Source organism: Rattus norvegicus, chromosome 8, assembly GCF_021556685.1.
Source record: "Rattus norvegicus strain SHRSP/BbbUtx chromosome 8, alternate assembly SHRSP_T2T, whole genome shotgun sequence".
NCBI lineage: Eukaryota > Metazoa > Chordata > Mammalia > Rodentia > Muridae > Rattus > Rattus norvegicus.
In genome coordinates, this window is record NC_141541.1 from 1149285 (window position 1) to 1161597 (window position 12313).

Below are 12313 nucleotides of genomic sequence, written 5' to 3' on the forward strand. Positions count from 1 at the left end.
CCCAATGGGACATGCTAGTATGAGTGTGCTTTTCAATATATAGCAACAGATTAAGAAACGGAATCTAGGTATCATTTTGAATCAGTAGGTTCCAAATAGGATTCGCAAGTAATAAGCTTGTTATTCAAGATAGAGCAAATTTTTAACGAAGTGAAACACTTTTTCTTTGTGAATTCAGTTAGTTCCCAGTAGCAGGCTCTTGTAATATGTGTACTGTTAAAGATTTATCAAAATTTGTTGAGCCGAATCTCAGTAACTTGGTGAATTCAGTTAGTTCCCAATCGGCCTCAGTAGTAATAAGTGGACTGTTCGGGATATAGAAAAATTTTCACGAATAGAATCAAAATTTCTAGGGGAATTCAGTGAGTTCCCAATGGGAAATGCTTGTATGAGTGTGCTTTTCGTTATATATAGCAACATTTTAAGGAACGGAATCTAAGTATCATGGTGAATTCAATAGGTCCCAATAGGATTCGCAAGTAATAAGATGGTTATTCAAGATAGAGTAACGTTTTAACGAACTGAAACATTGTTTCTTTGTGAATTCAGATAGTTCCCAGTAGCAGGTTCTTGTAATATGTGTATTTTTAAATAATTATCAAAATTTGTTGATCCGAATTCAGGAATTTGGTGAATTCACTTAGATAACATAGGCCGCAGTAGTAATAAGTGGACTCTTCGGGATATAGAAAAATTTTCATGAATGGAATCAAAATTTCTAGGCGAATTCACTGATTTCCCAATGGGACATGCTTGTATGAGCGTGCTTTTCAATATATAGCAACAGTTTAAGAACGGAATCTAGGTATCATGGTGAATCAGTAGGTTCCCAATAGTATTCGCAAGTAATAAGTTGTTATCAAGATCTAGCAACGTTTTAACGAACTGAAACACTGTTTCCTTGTGAATTCAGTTAGTTCCCCGTAGCAGGCTCTTGAAATATGTGTACTTTAACAGATTTATCAAAGTTTGGTAGGCCGAATCTCAGTAACTTGGTGAATTCAGTTAGTTCCCCATCGGCCTCAGTAGCAGTAAGTGGACAGTTCGGGATATAGACAATTTTTCACGAATGGAATCAAAATTTCTAGATGAATTCAGGGTGTTCCCAATGGGACATGCTTGTATTAGTGTGCTCTTCAATATATAGCAACAGGTTACGGAACGGAATCTAAGTATCATTGTGAATTCAATAGGTTCCCAATAGGATTCGAATGTAATAAGCTTGTTATTCAAGATAGACCAACGTTTTAACGAACTGAAACACTGTTTCATTGTGAATTCAGTTAGTTCCCAGTAGCAGGCTCTTATAATATGTGTACTTTTAAAGATTTATCCAAATTTGGTAGACCGAATCTCAGTAACTTGGTGAAATCAGTTAGTTCCCAAAAGACCTCGGTAGTAATAAGTAGACTTCTCGGGATATAGATAAATTTTCACGAATGGAATGAAAATTTCTAGGCGAATTCAGTGAGTTCCCAATGGGACATGCTTGTATGAGTGTGCTTTTCAATATATAGCAACATTTTAAGGAACGGAATCAACGTATCATGGTGAATTTAATAGGTTCCCAATAGGATTCACATGTAATTAACATGTTATTCAAGATTGAGCAACGTTTAAACGAACTGAAACACTGTTTCTTTTTGAATTCAGTTAGTTCCCAATAGCAGGCTATTGTAATATGTGTACTTTTAAGAATTTATCAAAATTTGTTAAGCCGAATCTCAGTAACTTGGTGAAATCGGTTAGTACACAATAGGCCGCAGTAGTAATAGGTGGACTGTTTGGGATAAGAAAAATTTCACGAAAGGAATCAAACTTTCAGGGCGACTTCAGTGAGTTCCCAAAGGGACATGCTTGTATGAGTGTGCTTTTCAATATATAGCAATATTTTAAGGAACGGAATCTAAGTATAATGGTGAATTCAGTAGGTTCACAATAGGATGCGCATGTAATAAGCTTGTTATTCAAGATAGGCAACGTTTTAACGAACTGAAACAGTGTTTCTTTGTGATTACAGTTAGTTCCAAGTAGCAGGCTCTTGTAATATGTGTACTTTTAAAGATTTATCAAAATTTGGTGATCCGAATCTCAGTAAATTGATGAATTCGGTTAGTTCCCAGTAGGGCTCAGTAGTAATAAGTGGACTGTTGGGGATAAGAAAAATTTCACGAATGGTATCAAAATTTTTAGGCGAATTCAGTGAGTTCCCAATGGGACATGCTTGTATGAGTGTGCTTTAATATATAGCAACATTTTAAGGAACGGAATCTAAGTATCATGTTGAATTCAGTAGGTTCCCAATAGGATTGGCATGTAATAAGCTTGTTATTAAAGATTGAGCAACGTATTAACGAATTGAAACACTGTTTCTTTTTGAATTCAGTTAGTTCCCAATAGCAGGCTATTGTAATATGTGTACTTTTAAGGATTTATCAAAATTTGTTGAGCTGAATATCAGTAACTTGGTGAAATCGGTTAGTACCCAATAGGCCGCAGTAGTATTAAGTGGACTGTTTGGGATAAGAAAAATTTCACGAATGGAATCAAAATTTCAGGGCGACTTCAGTGAGTTCCCAATGGGACATGCTTGTATGAGTGTGCTTTTCAATATATACCAATATTTTAAGGAACGGAATCTAAGTATCATGTTGAATTTAGTAGGTACCCAATAGGATGCTCATGTAATAAGCTTGTTATTCAAGATAGAGCAACTTTTTCACGAACTGAAACAGTGTTTCTTTGTGAATTCAGTTAGTTCCCAGTATCAGGCTCTTGTAATATGTGTACTTTAAAGATTTATCAAAATTTGGTGAGCCGAATCTCAGTAACTTGGTGAATTCGGTTAGTTCCCAATAGTCCGCAGTAGTAATAAGTGGACTATTCGAGATATTGAAAAATTTTCAGGAATGGAATCAAAATTTCTAGGCGATTTCATTGAGTTCCCAATGGGACATGCTTGTACGATTGTCCTTTTCAATATATAGTATCATTTTAAGGAAGGGAATCTGAGTATCATGGTGAATTCAGTAGGTTCCCAATAGGATTCGCATGTAATAAGCTTGTTATTCAAGAGACAGCAACGTTTTAATGAACTGAAACACTGTTTCTTTGTGAATTGAGTTAGTTCCCAGTAGCAGGCTCTTGTAATATGTGTACTTTTAAGATTTATCAAAATTTGGTGAGCCGAATCTCAGTAACTTGGTGAATTCAGTTAGTTTCCAATCTGCCTCAGTAGCAGTAAGTGGACTGTTCGGGATATAGAAAAATTTTCACCAATGGAATCAAAATTTCTAGGCGAATTCAGGGAGTTCCCAATGGGACATGCTTGTATGAGTGTGCTTTTCAATATAGAGCAACAGTTTAAGGAACGGAATCTAAGTATCATGGTGAATTCCGTAGGACCCAATAGGATTCGGAAGTAATAAGCTTGTTATTCAAGATAGAGTAACGTTTTAACGAACAGAAACACTGTTTCTTTGTGAATTAAGTTAGTTCCCAGTAGCAGGTTCTTGTAATATGTATACTTTGAAAGATTTATCAAAATTGGTGAGCCTAATCTCAGTAACTTGGTGAATTCAGTTTCTTCCAAATACGGCTCAGTAGTTATAAGTGGACTGTTCGGGATATAGAAAAATTTTCACAAATGGAATCAAAATTTCTAGGCGAATTCAGTGAGTTCCCAATGGGACATGCTTGTATGAGTGTGCTTTTCAATATAGAGCAACATTTTAAGGAACGGAATCTAAGTATCATGGTGAATTCAGTGGGTTCCCATTAGGATTGGCATGTAATAAGCTTGTTATTCAAGGGACAGCAACATTTTAACGAACTGAAACACTGTATCTTTGTGAATTCAGTTAGTTCCCAGTAGCAGGCTCTTGTAATTGTGTGCTTTTAAAGATTTATCAAAATTTGGTGAGCCGAATCTCAGTAACTTGGTGAATTCGGTTAGTTCCCAATAGGCCGCAGTAGTAATAAGTGGACTGTTGGGGATAAGAAAAATTTCAGGAATGGTATCAAAATTTCTAGGCCAATTCAGCGAGTTTCCAAAGGGACATGCTTGTATGAGTGTGCTTTTCAATATATAGCAACATTTTAAGGAACGGAATCTAAGTATCATGGTGATTTCAGTAGGTTCCCAATAGGATTCACGTGTAATAAGTTTGTTATTCAAGGTAGAGCAACGTTTGAACGAACTGAAACACGGTTTCTTTGTGAATTCAGTTAGATCCCAGTAGCAGGCTCTTGTAATTGTGTACTTTTAAGATTTATCAAAATTTGGTTAGCCGAATCTCAGTAACTTGGTGAATTCAGTTAGTTCCCAATCGGCCTCAGTAGCAGTAAGTGGACTGTTCGGGATATCGAAAAATTTTCACCAATGGAATCAAAATTTTTAGGCGAATTCAGGGAGTTCCCAATGGGACATGCTTGTATGAGTGTGCTTTTCAATATATAGCAACAGTTTAAGGAACGGAATCTAGGTATCATGGTGAATTCATTAGGTTCCCAATAGGATTCGCAAGTAATAAGCTTGTTATTCAAGGTAGAGTAACGTTTTAACGAACTGAAACACTGTTTCTTTGTGAATTAAGTTAGTTCCCAGTAGCAGGCTCTTGTAATTGTGTACTTTTAAGATTTATCAAAATTTGGTGAGCCGAATATCAGTAACTTGGTGAATTCAGTTAGTTCCCAATAGGCCGCAGAGGTACTAAGTGGACTGGTCGGGATATAGAAAAATTTTCACCAATGGAATCAAAATTTCTTGGCAAATTCAGTGACTTCCCAATGGGACATGCTTGAATAAGTGTGCTTTTCAGTATATAGCAATATTTTAAAGAACGGAATCTAAGTATCATGGTGAATTCAGTAGCTTCCCAATAGGATTCCCATGTAATAAGCTTGTTATTCAAGATAGAGCAAGGTTTTAATGAACTGAAACACTGTTTCTTTGTGAATTCTGTTAGTTCCTAGTAGCAGGCTCTTTTAATATGTGTACTTTTAAAGATTTATCAAAATTTGGTGAGCCGAATCTCAGTAACTTGGTGAAATCGGTTAGTTTCCAATAGCCGCAGTAGTATTAAGTGGACTGTTCGGGATATAGAAAAATTTTCATGAATGGGATCAAATTTTCTAGGCAAAGTCAATCAGTCCCCAATGGGACATGCTTGTATGATTGTGCTTTTCAATATCTAGCAACATTTTACGGAGAGGAATCTAAGTATCATGGTGAATTCAGTAGGTTCCCATAGGATTTGCATGTAATAAGCTTGTTATTAATGGTAGAGCAAAGTATAACGAACTGAGACACTGTTTCTTTGTTCATTCAGTTAGGTCCCCATAGAAGGCTCTTGTAATATGTGTACTTTTAAAGATTTATCAAAATTTTTGAGATGAATCTCAGTAACTTTGTGAATTCACTTAGGTCCCAATAGGCCGCAGTAGTAAAAAGTGGACTGTTTGGGAGAAGAATAATTTCACGAATGGAATCAAAATTTCCAGGCCAATTCAGGGAGTTCCCAAAGGGACATGCTTGTATGAGTGTGCTTTTCAATTTTAGCAACATTTTAAGGAACGGAATCTAAGTATCATGGTGAATTCAGTAGGTTCCCAATAGGATTCGCATGTAATAAGCTTGTTATTCAAGGTAGAGCAATGTTTTAACGAACTGAAACACTTTTTCTTTGTGAATTCAGTTAGTTCCCTTTAGCAGGCTCTTGTAATATGTGTAGTTTTAAGGATTTATCAAAATTTGGTGAGCCGAATCTCAGTACCTTGTCGAATTCGGTTAGTTCCCAATATGCATCATTAGTAATAAGTGGACTGTTCGGGATATAGAAAAATTTTCACGAATGGAATCAAAATTTCTAGGCGAATTCAGTGAGTTCCCAATCGTACATGAGGTATGAGTGTGCTTTTCAATATATACCAACTTTTAAGGAACGGAATCTAAGTATCATGGTGAATTCAGTAGGTTCCCAAAAGGATTCGCATGTAATAAGCTTGTTATTCAAGAGACAGCAACGTTTTAACGAACTGAAACACTGTATCTTTGTGAATTCAGTTAGTTCCCAGTAGCAGGCTCTTGTAATATGTGTACTTTTAAAGATTTATCAAAATTTGGTGAGCCGAATCTAAGTAAATTGGTGAATTCAGTTAGTTCCCAATAGGCCGCAGTAGTAATAAGTGGACTGTTCGGGATATAGAAAAATTATCACGATGGAATCAAAATTTCTAGACGAATTCAGTAAGTTCCCAATTGGAGATGCATGTATGAGTGTGCTTTTCAATATATAGCAACATTTTAAGGAACGGAATCTAAGTATAATGGTGAATTCAGTAGGTTCCCCTTAGGCTTCGCATGTATAAGCTGGTTATTCAAGATAGAGCAACATTTTAACGAACTGAAACACATTTACTTTGTGAATTCAGTTAGTTCCCAGTAGCAGGCTCTTGTAATATGGGTACCTTTAAAGATTTATCAAAATTTGTTGAGCCGAATCTCAGTAACTTGGTGAATTCCGTTAGTTCCCAATAGGCCGCAGTAGTAGTAAGTGGACTGGTCGGGATATAGAAAAATTTTCACCAATGGAATCAAAATTTCTAGGCAAATTCAGTGACTTCCCAATGGGACATGCTTGAATGAGTGTGCTTTTCAGTATATAGCAATATTTTAAAGAACGGAATCCAAATATCATGGTGAATTCAGTAGGTTCCCAATAGGAGTCGCATGTAATAAGCTTGTTATTCAAGATACAGCAACGTTTTAACCAACTGAAACACTGTTTCTTTGTGAATTCAGTTAGTTCCCTTTAGCAGGCTCTTGTAATATGTGTAGTTTTAAGGATTTATCAAAATTTGGTGAGCCGAATCTCAGTACCTTGTCGAATTCGGTTAGTTCCCAATATGCCTCATTAGTAATAAGTGGACTGTTCAGGATATAGAAAAATGTACACGAATGAAATGAAATTTTCTAGGCGAATTCAGTGAGTTCCCAATGGGACATGCTTGTATGAGTGTGCTTTTCAATATATAGCAACAGATTAAGAAACGGAATCTAGGTATCATTTTGAATCAGTAGGTTCCAAATAGGATTCGCAAGTAATAAGCTTGTTATTCAAGATAGAGCAAATTTTTAACGAAGTGAAACACTTTTTCTTTGTGAATTCAGTTAGTTCCCAGTAGCAGGCTCTTGTAATATGTGTACTTTTAAAGATTTATCAAAATTTGTTGAGCCGAATCTCAGTAACTTGGTGAATTCAGTTAGTTCCCAATCGGCCTCAGTAGTAATAAGTGGACTGTTCGGGATATAGAAAAATTTTCACGAATAGAATCAAAATTTCTAGGGGAATTCAGTGAGTTCCCAATGGGAAATGCTTGTATGAGTGTGCTTTTCGTTATATATAGCAACATTTTAAGGAACGGAATCTAAGTATCATGGTGAATTCAATAGGTCCCAATAGGATTCGCAAGTAATAAGATGGTTATTCAAGATAGAGTAACGTTTTAACGAACTGAAACATTGTTTCTTTGTGAATTCAGATAGTTCCCAGTAGCAGGTTCTTGTAATATGTGTATTTTTAAATAATTATCAAAATTTGTTGATCCGAATTCAGGAATTTGGTGAATTCACTTAGATAACATAGGCCGCAGTAGTAATAAGTGGACTCTTCGGGATATAGAAAAATTTTCATGAATGGAATCAAAATTTCTAGGCGAATTCACTGATTTCCCAATGGGACATGCTTGTATGAGTGTGCTTTTCAATATATAGCAACAGTTTAAGAACGGAATCTAGGTATCATGGTGAATCAGTAGGTTCCCAATAGTATTCGCAAGTAATAAGTTTTTATTCAAGATCTAGCAACGTTTTAACGAACTGAAACACTGTTTCCTTGTGAATTCAGTTAGTTCCCCGTAGCAGGCTCTTGAAATATGTGTACTTTAACAGATTTATCAAAGTTTGGTAGGCCGAATCTCAGTAACTTGGTGAATTCAGTTAGTTCCCCATCGGCCTCAGTAGCAGTAAGTGGACAGTTCGGGATATAGACAATTTTTCACGAATGGAATCAAAATTTCTAGATGAATTCAGGGTGTTCCCAATGGGACATGCTTGTATTAGTGTGCTCTTCAATATATAGCAACAGGTTACGGAACGGAATCTAAGTATCATTGTGAATTCAATAGGTTCCCAATAGGATTCGAATGTAATAAGCTTGTTATTCAAGATAGACCAACGTTTTAACGAACTGAAACACTGTTTCTTTGTGAATTCAGTTAGTTCCCAGTAGCAGGCTCTTATAATATGTGTACTTTTAAAGATTTATCCAAATTTGGTAGACCGAATCTCAGTAACTTGGTGAATTCAGTTAGTTCCCAAAAGACCTCGGTAGTAATAAGTAGACTTCTCGGGATATAGATAAATTTTCACGAATGGAATGAAAATTTCTGGGCGAATTCAGTGAGTTCCCAATGGGACATGCTTGTATGAGTGTGCTTTTCAATATATAGCAACATTTTAAGGAACGGAATCAAGGTATCATGGTGAATTTAATAGGTTCCCAATAGGATTCACATGTAATTAACTTGTTATTCAAGATTGAGCAACGTTTAAACGAACTGAAACACTGTTTCTTTTTGAATTCAGTTAGTTCCCAATAGCAGGCTATTGTAATATGTGTACTTTTAAGAATTTATCAAAATTTGTTGAGCCGAATCTCAGTAACTTGGTGAAATCGGTTAGTACACAATAGGCCGCAGTAGTAATAGGTGGACTGTTTGGGATAAGAAAAATTTCACGAAAGGAATCAAACTTTCAGGGCGACTTCAGTGAGTTCCCAACGGGACATGCTTGTATGAGTGTGCTTTTCAATATATAGCAATATTTTAAGGAACGGAATCTAAGTATCATGGTGAATTCAGTAGGTTCACAATAGGATGCGCATGTAATAAGCTTGTTATTCAAGATAGGCAACGTTTTAACGAACTGAAACAGTGTTTCTTTGTGATTACAGTTAGTTCCAAGTAGCAGGCTCTTGTAATATGTGTACTTTTAAAGATTTATCAAAATTTGGTGATCCGAATCTCAGTAAATTGGTGAATTCGGTTAGTTCCCAGTAGGGCTCAGTAGTAATAAGTGGACTGTTGGGGATAAGAAAAATTTCACGAATGGTATCAAAATTTTTAGGCAAATTCTGTGAGTTCCCAATGGGACATGCTTGTATGAGTGTGCTTTAATATATAGCAACATTTTAAGGAACGGAATCTAAGTATCATGTTGAATTCAGTAGGTTCCCAATAGGATTGGCATGTAATAAGCTTGTTATTAAAGATTGAGCAACGTATTAACGAATTGAAACACTGTTTCTTTTTGAATTCAGTTAGTTCCCAATAGCAGGCTATTGTAATATGTGTACTTTTAAGGATTTATCAAAATTTGTTGAGCTGAATATCAGTAACTTGGTGAAATCGGTTAGTACCCAATAGGCCGCAGTAGTATTAAGTGGACTGTTTGGGATAAGAAAAATTTCACGAATGGAATCAAAATTTCAGGGCGACTTCAGTGAGTTCCCAATGGGACATGCTTGTATGAGTGTGCTTTTCAATATATACCAATATTTTAAGGAACGGAATCTAAGTATCATGTTGAATTCAGTAGGTACCCAATAGGATGCTCATGTAATAAGCTTGTTATTCAAGATAGAGCAACTTTTTCACGAACTGAAACAGTGTTTCTTTGTGAATTCAGTTAGTTCCCAGTATCAGGCTCTTGTAATATGTGTACTTTAAAGATTTATCAAAATTTGGTGAGCCGAATCTCAGTAACTTGGTGAATTCGGTTAGTTCCCAATAGTCCGCAGTAGTAATAAGTGGACTATTCGAGATATTGAAAAATTTTCAGGAATGGAATCAAAATTTCTAGGCGATTTCATTGAGTTCCCAATGGGACATGCTTGTACGAGTGTCCTTTTCAATATATAGCATCATTTTAAGGAAGGGAATCTAAGTATCATGGTGAATTCAGTAGGTTCCCAATAGGATTCGCATGTAATAAGCTTGTTATTCAAGAGACAGCAACGTTTTAATGAACTGAAACACTGTTTCTTTGTGAATTGAGTTTGTTCCCAGTAGCAGGCTCTTGTAATATGTGTACTTTTAAGATTTATCAAAATTTGGTGAGCCGAATCTCAGTAACTTGGTGAATTCAGTTAGTTCCCAATCTGCCTCAGTAGCAGTAAGTGGACTGTTCGGGATATAGAAAAATTTTCACCAATGGAATCAAAATTTCTAGGCGAATTCAGGGAGTTCCCAATGGGACATGCTTGTATGAGTGTGCTTTTCAATATAGAGCAACAGTTTAAGGAACGGAATCTAAGTATCATGGTGAATTCCGTAGGACCCAATAGGATTCGGAAGTAATAAGCTTGTTATTCAAGATAGAGTAACGTTTTAACGAACAGAAACACTGTTTCTTTGTGAATTAAGTTAGTTCCCAGTAGCAGGTTCTTGTAATATGTATACTTTCAAAGATTTATCAAAATTGGTAAGCCGAATCTCAGTAACTTGGTGAATTCAGTTTCTTCCCAATAGGGCTCAGTAGTAATAAGTGGACTGTTCGGGATATAGAAAAATTTTCACGAATGGAATCAAAATTTCTAGGCGAATTCAGTGAGTTCCCAATGGGACATGCTTGTATGAGTGTGCTTTTTAATATAGAGCAACATTTTAAGGAACGGAATCTAAGTATCATGGTGAATTCAGTGGGTTCCCATTAGGATTGGCATGTAATAAGCTTGTTATTCAAGGGACAGCAACATTTTAACGAACTGAAACACTGTATCTTTGTGAATTCAGTTAGTTCCCAGTAGCAGGCTCTTGTAATTGTGTGCTTTTAAAGATTTATCAAAATTTGGTGAGCCGAATCTCAGTAACTTGGTGAATTCGGTTAGTTCCCAATTGGCCGCAGTAGTAATAAGTGGACTGTTGGGGATAAGAAAAATTTCAGGAATGGTATCAAAATTTCTAGGCCAATTCAGCGAGTTTCCAAAGGGACATGCTTGTATGAGTGTGCTTTTCAATATATAGCAACATTTTAAGGAACGGAATCTAAGTATCATGGTGATTTCAGTAGGTTCCCAATAGGATTCACGTGTAATAAGTTTGTTATTCAAGGTAGAGCAACGTTTGAACGAACTGAAACACTGTTTGTTTGTGAATTCAGTTAGATCCCAGTAGCAGGCTCTTGTAATTGTGTACTTTTAAGATTTATCAAAATTTGGTTAGCCGAATCTCAGTAACTTGGTGAATTCAGTTAGTTCCCAATCGGCCTCAGTAGCAATAAGTGGACTGTTCGGGATATCGAAAAATTTTCACCAATGGAAACAAAATTTTTAGGCGAATTCAGGGAGTTCCCAATGGGACATGCTTGTATGAGTGTGCTTTTCAATATATAGCAACAGTTTAAGGAACGGAATCTAGGTATCATGGTGAATTCATTAGGTTCCCAATAGGATTCGCAAGTAATAAGCTTGTTATTCAAGGTAGAGTAACGTTTTAACGAACTGAAACACTGTTTCTTTGTGAATTAAGTTAGTTCCCAGTAGCAGGCTCTTGTAATTGTGTGCTTTTAAAGATTTATCAAAATTTGGTGAGCCGAATATCAGTAACTTGGTGAATTCAGTTAGTTCCCAATAGGCCGCAGAGGTACTAAGTGGAGTGGTCGGGATATAGAAAAATTTTCACCAATGGAATCAAAATTTCTTGGCAAATTCAGTGACTTCCCAATGGGACATGCTTGAATAAGTGTGCTTTTCAGTATATAGCAATATTTTAAAGAACGGAATCTAAGTATCATGGTGAAATCAGTAGGTTCCCAATAGGATTCCCATGTAATAAGCTTGTTATTCAAGATAGAGCAAGGTTTTAATGAACTGAAACACTGTTTCTTTGTGAATTCTGTTAGTTCCTAGTAGCAGGCTCTTGTAATATGTGTACTTTAAAGATTTATCAAAATTTGGTGAGCCGAATCTCAGTAACTTGTTGAATTCGGTTAGTTCCCAATAGTCCGCAGTAGTAATAAGTGGACTATTCGAGATATTGAAAAATTTTCAGGAATGGAATCAAAATTTCTAGGCGATTTCATTGAGTTCCCAATGGGACATGCTTGTACGAGTGTCCTTTTCAATATATAGCATCATTTTAAGGAAGGGAATCTAAGTATCATGGTGAATTTAGTAGGTTCCCAATAGGATTCGCATGTAATAAGCTTGTTATTCAAGAGACAGCAACGTTTTAATGAACTGAAACACTGTTT